We start from the raw sequence: 19,048 nt of genomic DNA on the forward strand, positions 1-19,048 counted from the left end.
TTTATTTATTATTATTTTTTTTTTTAGATTTTTTTTTTACAGTAAACAGCTCAAGGGTGAAAAAAAAAATAATAATAATGAAAAAAAGCCCGCGATACACACCCTAGACTAACCTTCCCCCTGTCCTGCCGCCACTCAGCCTCCGCACGCAAACCCCAGGGTAATGTTTCTCCTTTTCAGACAAGCGCGACGCATGCATGTCCTCCGTGAAGACCCTGTGGGATCGCGTGGGGTGTGCCCGTCCCCAGGAGCCGCCCCCAGAGTACACGCCCGTGGTGGTGTGACGCTATCCTCACCACCAGCTCCACCAGCCGCCACAGCACCACCACCACCGCCACCACCAGCCACATTACCAGTGACGTGACGATGCCCCCGGCGAGCAACACCACCGCCACTCTCGTCACTGTCGCCGCCACGCTCAGCACCGTTGCCTCCGCCGCCGCCGCTCTTCACCGCCGCTGTCATCTTGAAGCACCCGCTCTCGCGTCTGTCTGGAGTCTGGAGTGAGTGGGAGGGGATACTTTTAACGGCTGTCTAGTTGGAGCTTTTGAACGGAAGGAGTTGTACCGTTAAAAGTCCTTGAAGTAGAGAGTTACGTATTGGGTGTCTTGCTGAAGCTATTGAACGGAAGGAAGTTAAGAAAGACTCAATTGTTGCATTAGAAAAGTCCTTGAAGTAGAGTTAATATATTGGATGTCTTGCTGAAGCTCTTGAACGTAATGAAGTTAAGAAAGATTCAATTGTACCGTTAAAAGTCCTTGAAGTAGAGAGTTACATATTGGGTGTCTTGGTCCTTGAGATGTAGATGTATTGTTGGTGTGTCTTGCTATTGAACGGAAGGGAGTTAAGAAAGACCCAAAAATTTGAAGTAGAGTTAATATATTGGTTAGAAAAGTCCTTGAAGTAGAAAGTTAATATATATTGGATGCCTTGCTGAAGCTCTTGAACGTAAGGAAATAAAGAAAGACTCAATTGTTGCATTAGAAAAGTCCTTGAAGTAGAGTTAATATATTGGATGCCTTGCTGAAGCTATTGAACGTAAGGAAATAAAGTAAGACCCAACTGTACCATTACAAAAGTCCTTGAAGTAGAGTTAATATATTGGATGCCTTGCTGAAGCTCTTGAACGTAAGGAAATAAAGAAAGACTCAATTGTACCATTAGAAAAGTCTTTGAAGTAGAGTTAATATATTGGATGCCTTGCTGAAGCTCTTGAACGTAAGGAAATAAAGAAAGACTCAATTGTACCGTTAGAAAAGTCCTTGAAGTAGAGTTAATATATTGGATGCCTTGCTGAAGCTCTTGAACGTAAGGAAGTAAAGAAAGACTCAATTGTACCGTTAGAAAAGTCCTTGAAGTAGAGTTAATATATTGGATGCCTTGCTGAAGCTCTTGAACGTAAGGAAATAAAGAAAGACTCAATTGTACCATTAGAAAAGTCCTTGAAGTAGAGTTAATATATTGGATGCCTTGCTGAAGCTATTGAACGTAAGGAAGTTAAGAAAGACTCAATTGTAGCGTTAGAAAAGTCCTTGAAGTAGAGTTAATATATTGGATGCCTTGCTGAAGCTCTTGAACGTAAGGAAATAAAGAAAGACTCAATTGTACCGTTAGAAAAGTCCTTGAAGTGAGTTAATATATTGGATGCCTTGCTGAAGCTCTTGAACGTAAGGAAATAAAGAAAGACTCAATTGTACCATTAGAAAAGTCTTTGAAGTAGAGTTAATATATTGGATGCCTTGCTGAAGCTCTTGAACGTAATGAAGTTAAGAAAGACTCAATTGTACCATTAGAAAAGTCTTTGAAGTAGAGTTAATATATTGGATGCCTTGCTGAAGCTCTTGAACGTAAGGAAATAAAGAAAGATTCAATTGTAGCGTTAGAAAAGTCCTTGAAGTAGAGTTAATATATTGGATGCCTTGCTGAAGCTCTTGAACGTAAGGAAATAAAGAAAGACTCAATTGTACCGTTAGAAAAGTCCTTGAAGTAGAGTTAATATATTGGATGCCTTGCTGAAGCTCTTGAACGTAAGGAAGTTAAGAAAGACTCAATTGTACCGTTAAAAGTCCTTGAAGTAGAGAGTTACGTATTGGGTGTCTTGCTGGAGCTATTGAACGTAAGGAAGTTAAAAAAAGATTCAATTGTACCGTTAGAAAAGTCCTTGAAGTAGAGTTAATATATTGGATGCCTTGCTGAAGCTCTTGAACGTAATGAAGTTAAGAAAGACTCAATTGTACCGTTAGAAGTCCTTGAAGTAGAGAGTTATGTATTGGATGCCTTGCTGAAGCTCTTGAACGTAAGGAAATAAAGAAAGACTCAATTGTAGCGTTAAAAAAGGCCTTGAAGTAGAGAGTTAATATATTGTGTCTTGCTGAAGCTATTGAACGTAAGGAAGTTAAGGAAGTTAGACAGGAGATTGACGAAGCATATTGGGTGATAAGTTAGAGAGAGATCATTTTTGAGTGTCTTGAGCTGTTGAACTGAAGGAAATAGATCGCAAAGTCTTGAAACTGAGAGAAATAAAAAGATGATTTATTAGGTGTGTATTTGAGCTGAAGCGATTAGTACGATCAGACCATAAGGTGTTTAATGTAACGTTGCAAGTCATGTCGGAAATGGATCAGAAAAAGCATTACAAGATAAGTTAGAAAGAGATAATTTTTGAGTATCTTGAGCTGTTGAACTGAAGGAAATAGATCGCAAAGTCTTGAAACGGAGAGAAATAAAAAGCTGATTTGTTAGGTGTGTGTTTGAGTTGAGCTTTTGAACTGAAGGAAATAGATCGGAACGTCTTGAAACGGAAGGAAATAGGAAGATGATTTATTAGCTGTGTGTTTGAGCTGAAGCGATTAGTACGATTAGATCATTAGGCGTTTAATGTAAGGTTGCAAGTCATGTCGGAAATGGATCAGAAAAAGCAGTATAAGATTAGGCATAGAACAAATGGTTAGGTTTCTAGTGATTGGAAAAACTGATAGGCAAGTGATTAGGAGGATTAGACCAGAAGGTGCTTGGCGTAAGATTGCAAATTACGTCGAAGATTGCCGAGAAAACGCATTACGAGACTAGGTATAGAAAGACGATTAGGCTTAGCGATTGGAAGCTGATAGCGATTAGAATGATTAGAGGCTGTTGGGTGACTGGAGGCTACGATTAGTGGTCGGTGCAAAGGTAACTGGTGATTGGAAGCTAACAAGTGGTGGGAGGCGATTGGTGACTGGACCTTACCACACGTCCACTCGGAGGCTGATTGGCGATTGGAGGTTCTGTGTTTAGTGTTCTTTGCTCCTAGAGGGCGTGAAGCCTTCGCCTGATTGGGGATTTGCTTCGGGGCTCTGGATTGGCCGAGACCCCGGATTGGAAGCTCGGAATTGGTCTGATTGGCCCTTCCTGCCGGGACTGTGATTGGGTGATTAGCGGTTGACGATTCTCATGTTCGGTTGTCGGTATAAATATTTGATTCTCTTGATATCCTGAATAGTTGATGCTGGTCTTTATTTCTTTATTTCTTGTTGTTTATTTTTCCTGTTTTTCCGGTTGACGATTCTCATGTTCGGTTGTCGGTATAAATATTTGATTCTCTTGATATCCTGAATAGTTGATGCTGGTCTTTATTTCCTTATTTCTTGTTGTTTATTTTTCTTGTTTTTCCGGTTGACGATTCTCATATTCGGTTGTGGGTATAAATATTTGATTCTCCTGATATCCTGTGAATGGTTGATACTGGTTTTCCTTTCTTTATTTCTTGTTGTTTATTTTTCTTGTTTTTCCGGTTGACGACTCTCATGTTCGGTTGTAGGTTTAGATATTTGACACTCATTATATCCTGTGAATGGTTGATACTCGTCTTCATTTCTGTATTTCTTTTATTGTTTATTTTTCTTGTTTTTCCGGTTGACGATTCTCATATTCGGTTGTGGGTATAAATATTTGATTCTCCTTATATCCTGTGAATGGTTGATACTGATCTTCATTTCTGTATTTCTTGTTTATTTTTCCTGTTTTTTTACGTAATTCTTCTTCCCTCTCGCTGACCTGTGCATTCCTGATCCTCCTTTTCATTAATTTTCTTCTTTTTCCCTTTTCCTGTTTTTTTACGTTCTTTTCCTGTGATTTGATTGGTTGATTTGTGTTTTCCGACCTGGTTGTGATTGGTGGATTAGTGTTCTCGCTCTCCACTGATTGGCTGTCGAGTTTGTTTATGTTTTGGGTTGAACTGTTGACGAGTGACTTGTGATTTCCTTCCTGGTTGTGATTGGTGGATTAGTGTTCTTGCTCTCTTCTGATTGGCTGCCGGGTTTGTTTATGTTTTGGGTTGAACTGTTGACGGGTGACTGATAATTTTCCTGCCTGGTTGTGATTGGTGGATTGGTGTTCCTGCTCTCTTCTGATTGGCTGTTGGGCTTGTTTATGTTTTGGGTTGAACTATTGACGAGTGACTTTTTCCGTTCAGTCGTGTTTGGCTAATGCTCATCTTATTCACTTATTTTTACCGTTGATATAAAAAACAATCACTTGGTATTCATTTCTCTCATTTTTTAACTTTTTTCATCTTGTTTCTTTCCCGCGATTTGGTTGGTTGATCGACTTTTTCCGACTTACATTCAGTGTGTGTGGCTAATTCTTCTTTTATTTCTATTTCTTCATTTTCTTCATATCTCTCATTTATTTTACCTTTTCCGTATCTCTTACAAGCATCCATAGCATTAGTTTACAAGTCTATATTACTCTCCTACCAACTCATCTCGTAAAAGCCTCGGTAATGTTCTAGTCTACAGTTAATATAAAAAAAATAACTCGATATTCATTTCTCTCTTATTTCAACTTTTCCCTATTTCTTACAAGCATCCATAGCATTAGTTTACAAGCCTATATTACTCTCCTATCAATTCATCTCTTAAAAGCCTCGATAATGTTCTAGTCTACAGTTAATATAAAAAAAATAACTCTGTATTCATTTCTCTCATTATTCCAACTGTTCCGTATCTCTTACAAGCATCCATAGCATTAGTTTACAAGTCTATATTACTCTCTTACCAATTCATCTCTTAAAAGCCTCGGTAATGTTCTAGTCTACAGTTAATATAAAAAAAATAACTCGATATTCATTTCTCTCTTATTTCAACTTTTCCCTATCTCTTACAAGCATCCATAGCATTAGTTTACAAGCCTATATTACTCTCTTATCAATTCATCTCTTAAAAGCCTCGGTAATGTTCTAGTCTACAGTTAATATAAAAAAAATAACTTGGTATTCATTTCTCTCATTTTTTTTCCCTTTCCCTATCTCTTACAAGCATCCATTGCATTAGTTTACAAGGCTATATTACTCTCTTATCAATTCATCTCTAAAAAGCCTCGGTAATGTTCTAGTCTACAGTTAATATAAAAAAATAACTCTGTATTCATTTCTCTCATTATTCTAACTTTTCCCTATCTCTTACAAGCATCCATAGCATTAGTTTACAAGTCTATATTACTCTCCTATCAATTCATCTCCAAAAAGCCTCGGTAATGTTCTAGTCTACAGTTAATATAAAAAAAATAACTCTGTATTCATTTCTCTCATTATTCCAACTTTTCCCTATCTCTTACAAGCATCCATAGCATTAGTTTACAAGCCTATATTACTCTCTTACCAATTCATCTCTTAAAAGCCTCGGTAATGTTCTAGTCTACAGTTAATATAAAAAAAATAACTCGATATTCATTTCTCTCTTATTTCAACTTTTCCCTATCTCTTACAAGCATCCATAACATTAGTTTACAAACCTATATTACTCTCCTATCAACTCATCTCGTAAAAGCCTCGGTAATGTTCTAGTCTACAGTTAATATAAAAAAAATAACTCTGTATTCATTTCTCTCATTATTCCAACTGTTCCCTATCTCTTACAAGCATCCATAGCATTAGTTTACAAGCCTATATTACTCTCTTATCAATTCATCTCTTAAAAGCCTCGGTAGTGTTCTAGTCTACAGTTAATATAAAAAAAATAACTTGGTATTCATTTCTCTCATTTTTTTTCCCTTTCCCTATCTCTTACAAGCATCCATAGCATTAGTTTACAAACCTATATTACTCTCTTACCAATTCATCTCTTAAAAGCCTCGGTAATGTTCTGGTCTACAGTTAATATAAAAAAAATAACTCCGTATTCATTTCTCTCATTATTTTAACTGTTCCCTATCTCTTACAAGCATCCATAGCATTAGTTTACAAGCCTATATTACTCTCTTACTAACTCATCTCTTAAAAGCCTTGGTAGTGTTCTAGTCTACAGTTAATATATAAAAAATAACTCGGCATTCATTTCTCTCTTATTTCAACTTTTCCCTATCTCTTACAAGCATCCATAGCATTAGTTTACAAGCCTATATTACTCTCCTATCAATTCATCCCTTAAAACCCTCGGTAATGTTCTAGTTCACATCTAATATAAAAAAAATTGACTCTATATTCATTTACCATATTTTTCACCTATTCCTTCATCTCTTACAAGCTTCCATAGCATTAGTTTACAGGCAATACTTTTAACTTGTTCACTTTTATTACAAGCTTCGTAGCCTCATAGTTTTCGGCCCGTATCTTTCACGTATTAAAAATTCTCAGTAGGATCATTTTCCCTTCTATTTTCCCTCTTACAAGCTTCATTAGTGTTCTAGTTTACAAGCAATATACAGAGATTTTTCCTTCGACATTTTTCCCTTATATGCTTCAGTAGTATATCCCAGTTTATCTCCGGCATATGACCACAGATGTTGCGCCGACTAAACGAAACTTTTCCCAGTTCACAGTCGATATTTTTCACTTAATAATTCATCAGTTTACAGGCAATACTTTTAACTTGTTCACTTTTATTACAAGCTTCGTAGCCTCATAGTTTTCGGCCAGTATCTTTCATGTATTAAAAATTCTCGTACAAGCTTCAGTAGGATCAATTTCCCTTCTATTTTCCCTCTTACAAGCTTCATCAGTGTTCTAGTTTACGAGCAACATAGAGATTTTTCCTTCAACATTTTTCCCTTATAAGCTTCAGTAGTATATCCCAGTCTCTCTCCGGCATATGACCACAGATATCGCGCCGACTAAACGAAACTTTTCCCAGTTCACAGTCGATATTTTTCACTTAATAATTCATCTCTATATAAACTTAAGTATCATCCTAGCCTTTACAGCCAATATCGTTCACTTATTTCTCTCGTACAAGCTCTTCATAGCCTCGCAGTTCTTCATTTTCCTCTTATAAGCTTCAATATCATCCCAGTTTTCAGGCATTATAAGATTCTTCACTTCAACTTACTTTCCTTACAAGCTTTATTAATGGTATAGTTTCCCGCCAAGACATAGAAACTCCATATTACTTCTCTCGTACAAGCTTTCGTAGCCTCCAAGTTCTTCATTCTTCTCTTATAAGCTTCAATATCATCCCAGTTTTCAGGCAATATAAGATTCTTTACTTCATTTTATTCTCCTTACAAGCTTTATTAGTGGTCAAGTTTCCAGTCGATTCGTACAGAAACTCCACATTATTTCTCTTGTACAAGTGTTCATAGCCTCCCAGTTCCTCATTCTTCTCTTATAAGCTTCAATATCATCCCAGTTTACAGGCAATATAAGATTCTTCACCTCAATTTTCTTTCCTTACAAGCTTTATTAGTGGTATAGTTCCCAAGTCATAACGTACAGAAACTCCACATTATTTCTCTCGTACAAGCTTTCGTAGCCTCCAAGTTCTTCATTCTTCTCTTATAAGCTTCCGTAGCATCCCAGTTTACAGGCAATATAAGATTCTTCACTTCAATTTACTTTCCTTACAAGCTTTATTAGTGATTCTTCACTTCAATTTACTTTCCTTACAAGCTTTATTAGTCCAGTCATTACGTACAGAAACTCCACATTATTTCTCTCGTCCAAGGTTTCGTAGCACCCCAGATCACAGTCGAGTTTTGCCGCAAGGAAGGGAAGGCGCCGGAAAGGGTTCGCTGGCGTGGAGGTTGTCTCGGTGTTAGCGGTAATAGTCTTAAGAGGTGTGTCGTCGTTGCAAACCCGCTCCCACTTGTCCTGGGTCGTCCAAATGTCTGTCTGTCTGTCCACGTGTCGTCGCAAACTTGTCATACTTCTCCTCTCGTGTCATGACTCACAGGGACGTTTCACAAGTCCTATCCGAGAAGTTACGTGTTCCTTCAGATTTATTTATCCTGGGCTCTGTAGGGTCTGTCTGTGTGTCATCCTGAACTTGTCATACTTCTCCTCTAACGTCATGACTCACAGGGACGTTTTACAAGTCCTATCCGAGAAGTTACGTGTCCCTTCAGAGTTATTCATCCTGGGCTCTGTAGGGACCCGAAACTTCCCAGATTGGACTTGTAACACGGGCCTTGGTTTTGACGCCGTTCCTCATGTAGGTGTTTCCAATGATACTTTTGTTCCTATTTGCTGTTTGTGTGATGTTTTGGGGTCACTTAATTTGTACATTGACTCTTGGGGTATGTGTCGGAAGCTTAGCATTGTGTCTCTCCCATCAAAGAAAATATATATAAGCCCTAACTTAAGAATTTCATGAAGGAATGCGAACCTTGCCTCTGCACATAAAAAAAGTTAGACGCCCATGAAAAGAAGAAAAGGTAAATGATAATGGAAAGTAAATATGCCGAGCCTCGTAGCCGTGTTCGGTGCTGGGGAGGCGAGGAGAGTCTTGTGTGCGAGTGTGTGGGAGAGCAGAGGGAGTTAGTTAGACACGGTAATACAAACTGTCGTTCTTTTTCTTTTCTTTCTTTTCTTTTTGTCAGAGAGAAAAAGAAAATGTCGAAAGGAGAAAGAGAAAAAAATTATAATCGAGAGTGAAGTCTAGGATTTAATGAAGGCAAGGCAGAATAATACAAGCTGTCCTTCTTTTTCTTTTCTTCCTTTTCTTTCTTTCCTTTTTGTTAGAGAGAGAAAGGAAATGTCGGAAGGAGAAAGAGAAAAAATAATAATCGAGAGTGAATGGAATTTAATGAAGGAAGGACTCAATACCATAAGCTGTCCTTCTTTTCTTTCCTTCTTTTCCTTTCTTTCCTTTTTGTTAGAGAGAGAGAGAGAAAACATCAACAGGAGAAAGAGAAAAAAATATAATCGAGAGTGAAGTTTGGAATTTAATGAAGGCAGGACACAATACCATAAGCTGTCCTTCTTTTTCTTTTCTTCCTTTTCTTTCTTTCCTTTTTGTTAGAGAGAGAGAAGAGAAAACATCGAAAGAGGAGAGAGAGAAAAAAATGATCGAAAGTGAAGTTTGGAATTTAATGAAGGCAGGACACAATACCATAAGCTGTCCTTCTTTTCTTTTCCTTCTTTTCCTTATATTCCTTTTTGTTAGAGAGAGAGAAGAGAAAACATCGAAAGGAGAAAGAGAAAAAAATATAATCGAGAGTGAAGTTTGGAATTTAATGAAGGCAGGACACAATACCATAAGCTGTCCTTCTCTTTCTTTTCCTTCTTTTCCTTCTTTCCTTTTTGTTAGAGAGAGAGAAGAGAAAACATCAACAGGAGAAAGAGAGAAAAAAATGATCGAAAGTGAATGGAATTTAATGAAGGCAGGACACAATACCATAAGCTGTCCTTCTTTTCTTTTCCTTCTTTTCCTTCTTTCCTTTTTGTTAGAGAGAGAGAAGAGAAAACATCGAAAGAGGAGAGAGGGAAAAAAACTTAACCAGCCGCCTTTCCACAATGCCGTTTGCCGCGTGTAATGTCACTCCACACACCTCCTATACGGCATGATGTGTGTGTTCGTATGTGTGTATAGCAGTACCTCAGTAACCCTTAGTCGTATTCGTGTGCGCGTAAACCTGTGTGTACATTCCTGTGGACGCCGATGTTACCTTGCGTACATGTGTGTGATTTATATGTACTTACCGAGAGAGAGAGAGAGAGAGAGAGAGAGAGAGAGAGAGAGAGAGAGAGAGAGAGAGAGAGAGAGAGAGAGAGAGAGAGAGAGAGAGAGAGAGAGAGAGGAGGAAAGGGAAGAGGAAAATGTGTGTGTGTGTGTTAAAATTCTCTCTCTCTCTCTCTCTCTCTCTCTCTCTTCTCTTCTTTCTCTCCTCCTCTTCTCTTCCTTTCATTCTCTTCCCTTCACCCTCTCTCTCCTTCTCTCCCTTTCTCTTCCCTTCTCCCTCTCTCCCTCTTTCTCTCCCCTTCTCCCTCTCTCTCCTCCCCCTTTCTCTCCTCTTCTCCCACTTTTTCTGTCCCTTTCTCTTTCCTTCTCCCTTCTCCCTCTCTCTCCCTTTCTCGTCCCTTCTCCCTCTCTCTCTTCTTCTCTCCCTTTCTCTTCCCTTTCTCCCTCTCTCTCTCTCCCTTTCTCTTCCCTTCTCCATTTCTCTCCCTCTCTCTCCCTTTCTCTTCCCTTCTCCCTTTCTCGTCCCCTCTCCTCTCTCCTTCTCTCCCTTACCTTCTCCCTCTCTCTCCTTCTCTCCCCTTCTCTTCCTTCTCCCTCTCTCTCCTCTCCCTTTCTCTTTCCTTCTCCCTTCTCCCTCTCTCTCCCTTTCTCGTCCCTTCTCCCTCTCTCTCTCCTCTCCCTTTCTCTTCGCTTTTTCCCTCTCCCTTTCTCGTCCCTTCTCCCTCTCTCTTTCCTTCTCTCCCTTTCTCTTCCCTTTCTCTCCCTTTCTCTCTCCCTCTCTCCTTCTCTCTCTCCCTCCCTCTCTAATCTAAGGCCACACGATATATTTGCCTCCATATAACAGGAACAAATAAGCCATGAAGTGTATACCTATATATATTAACGCACTCACTCCACGCACTCCCCTCCGTAGCGACGCACTCCACGCACTCAGTTTGACCCCTCAGAGACCCCTGTGGTGGCGTGTCATTGCGTACTATTATGATCTCGTCTGGATGGCTGTTTGTTCGTCTGTTCGTTGCTCATACTAACGCACTCACTCTAGTCAGGAAAGGAGAAAGTGTAGGATGGCTCACACACACACACACACACACACACACACACACACACACACACACACACACACACACACACACACATTCCGTATTGATTTAGTGCAGTCACCGGTACACACACACACACACACACACACACACACACACACACACACACACCAAAAAAAAAATGTGTTCTATATCGATTTAGTGCAGTCACCGGTAAACACACACACACACACACACACACACACACACACACACACACCTTCCAGCATCTACAGCACCTCTACAAATTTGCATACGAAGAAGAAAAACTAAAAAAATAATTGGTCTTACAAAAAAAATCAACATCCACAAATTCACCGAAGAAAACTTATTCACCAAACGAAATCAAGGTCGCTATAGATGCCGGGAGTCGAGAAATAAAAAAAAAATAAAAAAACGCATTAGTTGTTACGTATATATATTACCCCTTGTGTTTGTATAATAGTCATAAGGGTAGGAATAACGATGCTAATTGCCATATATATATTCTCGGCGATACTCATAACCTGTAGTGTTAGTACGTGTGGGACTGGGACGGGACAATGGAAGGGGAGAAGGAGGAGGAGGAGGAAGGAGGAAAAGACGGAATGAGAGGGAAAGGAAGGGAAGAAGGAAGGAAGGAAAAGAAGGAAGGAGGGAATGAGTGAGAAAGGAAGATGAGGAGAAGAAAGAAAGAAGAAAATGACAGAATGAGGAAGGAAGGAAGAAAAGACAGAGAATGGGATAGAAAGGAAGGAAAGAGGGAAGAAAGAAAGAAAGAGAGAAAGGAAGGAAAGGAGAGAGAGAGAGAGAGAGAGATGGAGGAAGAAGAGAAATAATAGGAAAAGGAAAGATATATAGAGAAGAAAAGAAAGGAAAGAAGGGAGGAAGAAGCGAAAACAAAAGAAAAATAAGTAACCATTTAGAAAAGTTAAGTCTGCCCTCCAACAGCCGGTGAGAGAAAGAAAACGGGACGCGGGATGTCAGCTGATCGCGCGTGTACAAAGACTGGCTAGACTTGTGTTGTGTACAGAACTTGGCCGGCCACGCGTCTGTCTCGTGTTGCTTGTAGCCCTAACACACACACACACACACACACACACACACACACATTTTCTCTCTCCTTTCCCTTCCTTTCCTTCCCTTCCCTTTTCTTTCCTTTCCTTTCTTTCCTTTCCTTTCCTTTCCTTTCCTTAACCTCCCTTCCCTTTCTCTCTCCCCTACACACACACACACACACACACACACACACACTTTTTCTTTATCCTTTCCTTTCCTTCCCTTCCCTTCCCTTCCCCTTCCTTTCCTTTCCTTTCCCCTCCATTCCTTTCTCTCTCCCCTCCCCACCTCCCTCCTCCCCTACACACACACACACTCATTTTCTTTCTCCTTGTCCTCCTTTCCCTCCCTTCCCTTCCCCTTCCTTTCCCTTCCCCTCCATTCCGTTCTCTCCTCCCCACCTCCCTCACACACACACACACACACACACACACACACGCAATGGATTTCTCTCCTTCAACATTTCCTTTTAAACTTTCTTACATATATATAATTTTTCTCATTTATTTCCCTTCCTGCTCGTATACTCACCGTTGTTGTTGTCCTTGTTGTTCTTGTTGTTGTTGTTGTTAGTGATAAACCTCTACTATAACACCCATGACAAGCTATGACACCGCCACCTCTATACAACAGTTGACATACGTATTAATATAGCCAATGATTATATATGCTACTACTACTGATAATAATAATGATGATAATGATAATAATAATAATAATAATAATAATAATAATAATAACAATAATAATGGCAAATAAAGGGATTGTGTTTTATTGAATGTCCTTAAGAGAGATGGCAAATATAGGGATTGCGTTTTATTGAATGTCCTAAAGAGAGAGAGAGAGAGAGAGATGGCAAATAAAGGGATTGTGTTTTATTGAATGTCCTTAAGAGAGAGAGAGAGAGAGAGAGAATGTATTAATATAGGATAAAACTACTTCCCTCCTCCTCCTTCCCTTCCTTCCTTTCTCCCTTCTTCCCTTCCTTCCTCCACCCTTCTTCCCTTCCTTCCTCCTCCCTTCTTCCCTTCCTCCCTTCTTTCTTCCTTTCCTTCCTTCTTCCTCCTCCTCCTTCTTCCTCTTCCTTCCCTTTCTTTTTTCTTCCATCTTCCCTTCCCTTCTCCCTTCTTCCCTCCTCCTCTTCTCCCTTCCTTCCTTTTCCTTTTTTTTTCTTCCATCTTTCTCTCCCTCCTTTCCTTCCTTCCCCCTTTTTCTTCCTTCTCTTCTTTGCTTCCTTATTTCTCTCTTCTCCCTCTCCGTTCCCTCTTTTCTCCCTGCCTCCCTTTCTTTCCTTCCTTTCTTCCTCCCTTTCTATCCTTTCCCTTTCCTCTCTCCCTTTCCCTCTCTTCCTCTCTTTCCTCTTCATCTTTCTCCCTTTCTTCCTTTTCCCTTTTTTCCTTTTCTCCCTTTCTTTCTTCTTGCTTCCTCCCTTTCTTTCCTCCCTTTCTTTTCTCCTTTTCCTCCCTTTCTTTCCTCCCTTTCCCTTTCTTTCCTCTTTTTTTCTTTTTTTCTTTTTCTTTTTTTTATTTACACAGACGCTTGGTTACATCAGGGCCTAGTACCTATAACATTACATTATATGGCGGCACTAGTTTGTAGGCTAAAGGGAACATAGTTGGTATCCCCTATCTGAAAGCCTAACCTGTTCACAAATTGTTCAGCCACTGGTTCACAAACAGTTTATATTGTTGCCGGTGTGTGAACTGCTGAGGCAGCTGACCGGACGCAAGGAGACGGTTCCATATCTGCACGTAAGTGTTTATAAACTGCCTCTGGTAGTGAGTCGTCCGGCATCGCTGTACCACCAGAGCCGTGGGAGCCGCCTCCGCTGACCGGGTGTTGGCTGTCACCTCCCGCTCCGGCTGGCGCAGCGTCCTCAGGTGCTCCACTCCCTCCTGCTGTATTTTGTACAGAGTGGGGAGGCCGGCCACGTCTCGTCGGTGTTGGAGGGTCTGCAGGGTCGGTTGTCGATCCGTGATGATCCTCCACGCCCTCTCCTGGATCTTGTCGAGGAGCGTGAGATGGGTACTGGCAGCTCCCCCCCACGTTAGGCACGAATACTCAAGGGAGGATCGGATTTGTGCCTTGTATAAGACCTCGCGCCCTCGACTGTCCATCAGCCAGGAGATTCTGCGTAGGGACGTCAGCTGCTGGATGTGCGTGCGGAAGGTCAGCCTGGAGTCATATGTGAGGCCCAGCACCTCCACTTCCTCACGTGGCGCTTTCCTCCCTTTCTTTCCTCCCGTCCTTCCTCCATTTCTTTTCTCCCTTTCATCCTCCTTTTGTTCCTCCCTTTCTTTCCTCCCTTTCTTCCTCTCTTTCTTTCCTCCCTTTTTTCCTCCCTTTCTTTTCTCCTTTTCCTCCCTTTCTTTCCTTTCTCTCTTCCTCCCTTTTTTCCTCCCTTTTCTCCTTTTCCTCCCTTTCTTTCCTCCCTTTCTTCCCTTTCCCTCTTTCTCTCCTCCCTTTCTGTTCCCATTTTTCTCCCTCCCTTTCTTTCCTCCCTTTCTTCCTCTCTTTCTTTCCTCCCTTTCTCCCTCCCTCTCTTCCTCCCTTTCTTCCCTTTCCCTCTTTCTCTCCTCCCTTTCTGTTCCCTCTTTTCTCCCTTTCTTCCTCCCTTTCTATCCTTTCCCTTTCTTTCCTCTCCCTTTCTTCCTCTTTCCTCATCATCTTTCTCCCTTTCTTTCTCTTTTTTCCTCCCTTTCTCCCCTTTTTTTACTCCTTTTCTCCATACCTCCCTTTTTTTCCCTCCCTCTTTCTCCCTTCCTCCCTTTCTTTCCCTCCCTTTCTTCTCTCTATCTCCCAGTCATCAGTTTCCATAATTTACGTTTTTCTAATATAATAAAATAGGAAATAAAATAAATAAGTAGGAAGTTATTAAATAGGAAACCAGAAAAAAAAATCACAGCCAATTATTTTTATTACGAAGTTAACAAAAAAATATATATACTTAAAACATTAACTCTGTGTGTGTGTACGTGTGTGTGTGTGTGTGTGTGTGTGTGTGTGTGCGTGTGTGTGTGTGTGTGTATTACTCAAACATGAGAACACATCTTCACTCTCTCTCTCTCTCTCTCTCTCTCTCTCTCTCTCTCTCTCTCTCTCTCTCTCTCTCTCTCTCTCTCTCTCTCATCTTTATCCCTTTCTTCCTTCTCTCCCTCCTTCACTCTTCTTTCCCCTTTTTCCCTCCTTTTTCTTCCTTCCTTCTTTTCCTTCCTTCCTTCCTTACTTTCTTCCTTCATTTCTTTCCCTTCCTTCCTCCCTTCCTTCTTTTACTTCCTCCCTTCCTTCTTTTACTTCCTCCCTTCCTTCCTTCCTTCCTTACTTTCTTCCTTCATTTCCTCCTCCTCCTCCTCCCTTCCTTCTTTTACTTCATCCCTTCCTTCCTTCTTTCCTTACTTTTTTCCTTCATTTCTCTCCCTCCCTTCCTCCCTTCCTTACTTTCTCTTCCTTCTTTCCTTCCACCATATCTTCTTTCCTCCCTTCCTTCTTCCCTTCCTTCCTTCCCTACCCACCCACTTTCTCCTACACACACACACACACACACACACACACACACACACACAGGCAAAATCCGGCTATAACAAGACATGGGAGAAACAACAGTAAAAAAATAAGGAGTCATTAGGAAGCCAGTTTACATGAAGGCCATTGTGTTGACCTTCCCTTCCCTTCCCGCCTGACCTTGGGGGTACGCGCCTAACCCCTTCTCCCTTGCCCATGTCCGCTGACCACACGCACGGAAATAGCCTCACACAAACACCGTAAAAATAAAAACACGTAAAGAACAACACGACAAGGACTTCATAACGCAATAGCAGAGACACAGACGTAGAGTTCACCACCGATCGATATTTCCCTCATGAGAGTTAAAGTCATAGGAAGGAGGTTCATGTTTCAGTCACAGGAAGGATCGAGGCTCATGAGAGTTGAAGTCATAGGAAGGAGGTTCATGTTTAAGTCATAGGAAGGAGGTTCATGTTTAAGTCACAGGAAGGAGGTTCATGTTTAAGTCACAGGAAGGATCGAGGCTCATGAGAGTTGAAGTCATAGGAAGGAGGTTCATGTTTAAGTCACAGGAAGGATCGAGGCTCATGAGAGTTGAAGTCATAGGAAGGAGGTTCATGTTTAAGTCACAGGAAGGATCGAGGCTCATGAGAGTTGAAGTCATAGGAAGGAGGTTCATGTTTAAGTCACAGGAAGGATCGAGGCTCATGAGAGTTAAAGTCATAGGAAGGAGGTTCATGTTTCAGTCACAGGAAGGATCGAGGTTCATGTTTAAGTCACAGGAAGGATCGAGGTTCATGTTTAAGTCACAGGAAGGATCGAGGCTCATGAGAGTTGAAGTCATAGGAAGGAGGTTCATGTTTAAGTCACAGGAAGGATCGAGGCTCATGAGAGTTGAAGTCATAGGAAGGAGGTTCATGTTTAAGTCACAGGAAGGAGGTTCATGTTTAAGTCACAGGAAGGATCGAGGTTCATGTTTAAGTCACAGGAAGGAGGTTCATGTTTAAGTCACAGGAAGGATCGAGGTTCATGTTTAAGTCACAGGAAGGAGGTTCATGTTTAAGTCACAGGAAGGATCGAGGTTCATGAGAGTTGAAGTCATAGGAAGGAGGTTCATGTTTAAGTCACAGGAAGGATCGAGGCTCATGAGAGTTGAAGTCATAGGAAGGAGGAAATACAAAGGAAAGAAGCTGTTTTTTAGAGAGTAGGCCATTGGTAACGATAAACACAAAGAAAATGACTGTGAAAGTGTCCCAAAGTCACCATTAAGATCGAGATACAAACAATACAACATACTAGACTGATTGATTGATAGTTTATTGTTGAAAGTAACTCATTATCTAGTTCTTAAAACCATCAGAATAACCTCAAAATAATACACAAAAGCACAGATATAATACACTAGGATAGGAAATATACACAAAGTCACATATATACAGCCACCATTAAGATCGAGATACAGATAATACAACATACTAGACTGATTGATTGATAGTTTATTGTTGAAAGTAACTTATTATCTAGTTCTTAAAACCATCAGAATAACCTCAAAATAATACACAAAAGCACAGATATAATGCACTAGGATAGGAAATATACACAAAAACACATATATACAGCCACCATTACGATATACAGATAATACAACATACTTCATACTCAATATCTAGTCCTTAAAACCATCAGAATAACCTCAAAATACTACAAAAACACAGATATAATACTCTAGGATAGAAAATATACACAAAAACACATATATACAGTCACCATTACGATATACAGATAATACAACATACTTCATTCTCAATATTTAGTCCTTAAAACCATCAGAATAACCTCAAAATACTACAAAAACACAGATATAATACACTAGGATAGAAAATATACACAAAATCACATATATACAGTCACCATTACGATATTACAGATAATACAAAATACCTCATTCTCAATATCTAGTCCTTAAAACCATCAGAATAACCTCAAAATAATACACAAAAACACAGATATAATACTCTAGGATAGAAAATACACACAAAAACACACATATAGCTACCATTACGATATACAAATAATACAACGCATTCAATTGAAATATTTATTGTTGTAAAATCCAACAAAGGGGAAATAGCTGGTCTTGCAGACAAACCCCTGACTAGGCTAGGTACAAAAAATAAAAATCCTCCATTGTACAAAAATAAAAACACGTTGAGGTTAGATATAATTGAATTGAATTGAAATATATCTAATCCCTAAAAGCATCAGAATAACCTCAAAATAATATACAAAAACACGGATATAATACACTAGGATAAAAGATATACACAAAATCACATATATACAGTCACCATTACGATATACCAATAATACAAAATACTTCATTCTCAATATCTAGTCCTTAAAACCACCAGAATAACCATAAAAAAATACAAAAATACAGATACAATAAACTAGAATCTCAAATATACCCCAAAAAATCACATGCAGGCCATTGAGTAATATTTTCATAGGCTCGTTGTCCTTGTTTACATTATCACAGGTTGACCTCAAACACGTGGGAGAGGGTGATTTTCCGTGACCTCGCCTTCTACACGCCTCCTCGTGACCCAGACGCAAAGCAGGGAGGTCAAGAAAGGTCACGGGATGCTTGATAACGTATTCATGTCCCGTGGAGAGGTCAAGGAAAGGTGTAATGGGCCTTTAAGTGTGGGCCCATCAACTGTGTGTGGAAATCTCGACTCAAGGTAATTGGTGTTCTCTCTCTCTCTCTCTCTCTCTCTCTCTCTCTCTCTCTCTCTCTCTCTCTCTCTCTCTCTCTCTCTCTCTATCGAACTGCTTCTCTCTGGTAGTTCAGACCCTCTTTTGAAGCTTCACTGATGTTTCTTTTAAGTTCTGGTCGATGGAGGTCATTCTCTCACTTTTAATAGCTATCTCTCATTCACTCTCTCTCTCTCTCTCTCTCTCTCTCTCTCTCTCTCTCTCTCTCTCTCTCTCTCTCTCTCTCTCTATTCTCTCTCTCTCTCTCTCTCTCTCTCTCTCTCTCTCTCTCTCTCTCTCTCTCTCTCTCTCTCTCTCTCAGCTGCACCGCCTCCTCCGTATCGAACTGCTTCACATATGGTAGTTCGAACCCTCTTTTTGAAGCTTCACTGATGTTTCTTTTAAGTTCTGGTCGATGGAGGTCATTTTCCACACTTTTAATAGCTGGAGTCGAACCCGCGTACTCTCTCTCTCTCTCTCTCTCTCTCTCTCTCTCTCTCTCTCTCTCTCTCTCTCTCTCTCTCTCTCAGCTGCACCGCCTCCTCCGTATCGAACTGCTTCATGTGGTAGTTCGAACCCTCTTTTTGAAGCTTCACTTGATGTTTCTTTTAAGTTCCGGTCGATGGAGGTCATTTTCCACACTTTTAATAGCTGGAATCGAACCCGCGTACACCAGAACATCCTTAGTCTTGTGGTAGAGTGTCGCCAGAGTCCGGGTTGATAGGTGGTTTTCAGGACAGCATGTGGGTAGTCTTAGGCCGCTCGGAGATGACTGCATATTATGAACTATAT

The 19,048-nt window shown here is 40.4% G+C and overlaps 1 protein-coding gene and 4 long non-coding RNA genes across 9 annotated transcripts in view; 3 read left to right on the top strand and 2 right to left on the bottom strand.

Annotated features, from left to right (window-relative positions):
• Window positions 1–900: 900 nt before the first annotated feature.
• LOC126984602 (uncharacterized) lies at window positions 901–3,940 on the top strand. Of its 4 annotated transcripts, none has more exons than XR_007737117.1 (3): window positions 901–2,065; window positions 2,244–2,539; window positions 2,743–3,363. It is a non-coding gene; the product is annotated as an uncharacterized LOC126984602 (long non-coding RNA). The 4 variants fall into 4 exon arrangements; XR_007737119.1 differs by having other exon boundaries at window positions 901–1,631; window positions 1,721–2,065; window positions 2,244–3,363; XR_007737118.1 differs by adding an exon at window positions 3,800–3,940 and having other exon boundaries at window positions 902–2,065; window positions 2,244–3,680.
• On the bottom strand, window positions 3,510–7,893 carry LOC126984603 (uncharacterized). Of its 2 annotated transcripts, none has more exons than XR_007737122.1 (5): window positions 7,843–7,893; window positions 6,332–7,630; window positions 5,773–6,030; window positions 5,428–5,622; window positions 3,510–5,277 (listed from the first exon to the last, which is right to left on the bottom strand). It is a non-coding gene; the product is annotated as an uncharacterized LOC126984603 (long non-coding RNA). The 2 variants fall into 2 exon arrangements; XR_007737121.1 differs by lacking the exon at window positions 7,843–7,893 and adding an exon at window positions 7,801–7,834.
• Window positions 7,529–8,944, top strand: LOC126984605 (uncharacterized). Its single transcript, XR_007737123.1, has 2 exons — window positions 7,529–7,676; window positions 7,879–8,944. It is a non-coding gene; the product is annotated as an uncharacterized LOC126984605 (long non-coding RNA).
• A 7,060-nt stretch (window positions 8,945–16,004) lies between these two features.
• Window positions 16,005–16,866, top strand: LOC126984327 (uncharacterized). Its single transcript, XR_007736590.1, has 3 exons — window positions 16,005–16,172; window positions 16,293–16,412; window positions 16,611–16,866. It is a non-coding gene; the product is annotated as an uncharacterized LOC126984327 (long non-coding RNA).
• A 1,672-nt stretch (window positions 16,867–18,538) lies between these two features.
• Window positions 18,539–19,048, bottom strand: part of LOC126984337 (glycoprotein-N-acetylgalactosamine 3-beta-galactosyltransferase 1-like) — an 8,981-nt gene continuing 8,471 nt past the window's right edge. Inside the window, exon 7 of the mRNA XM_050837949.1 lies at window positions 18,539–19,048. This exon is cut by the window's right edge and continues 741 nt beyond it. The gene's annotated coding sequence lies outside the window, so the exon portion shown is untranslated.

This window comes from Eriocheir sinensis, chromosome 57 (assembly GCF_024679095.1).
Source record: "Eriocheir sinensis breed Jianghai 21 chromosome 57, ASM2467909v1, whole genome shotgun sequence".
Classification (NCBI taxonomy): Eukaryota; Metazoa; Arthropoda; class Malacostraca; order Decapoda; family Varunidae; genus Eriocheir; species Eriocheir sinensis.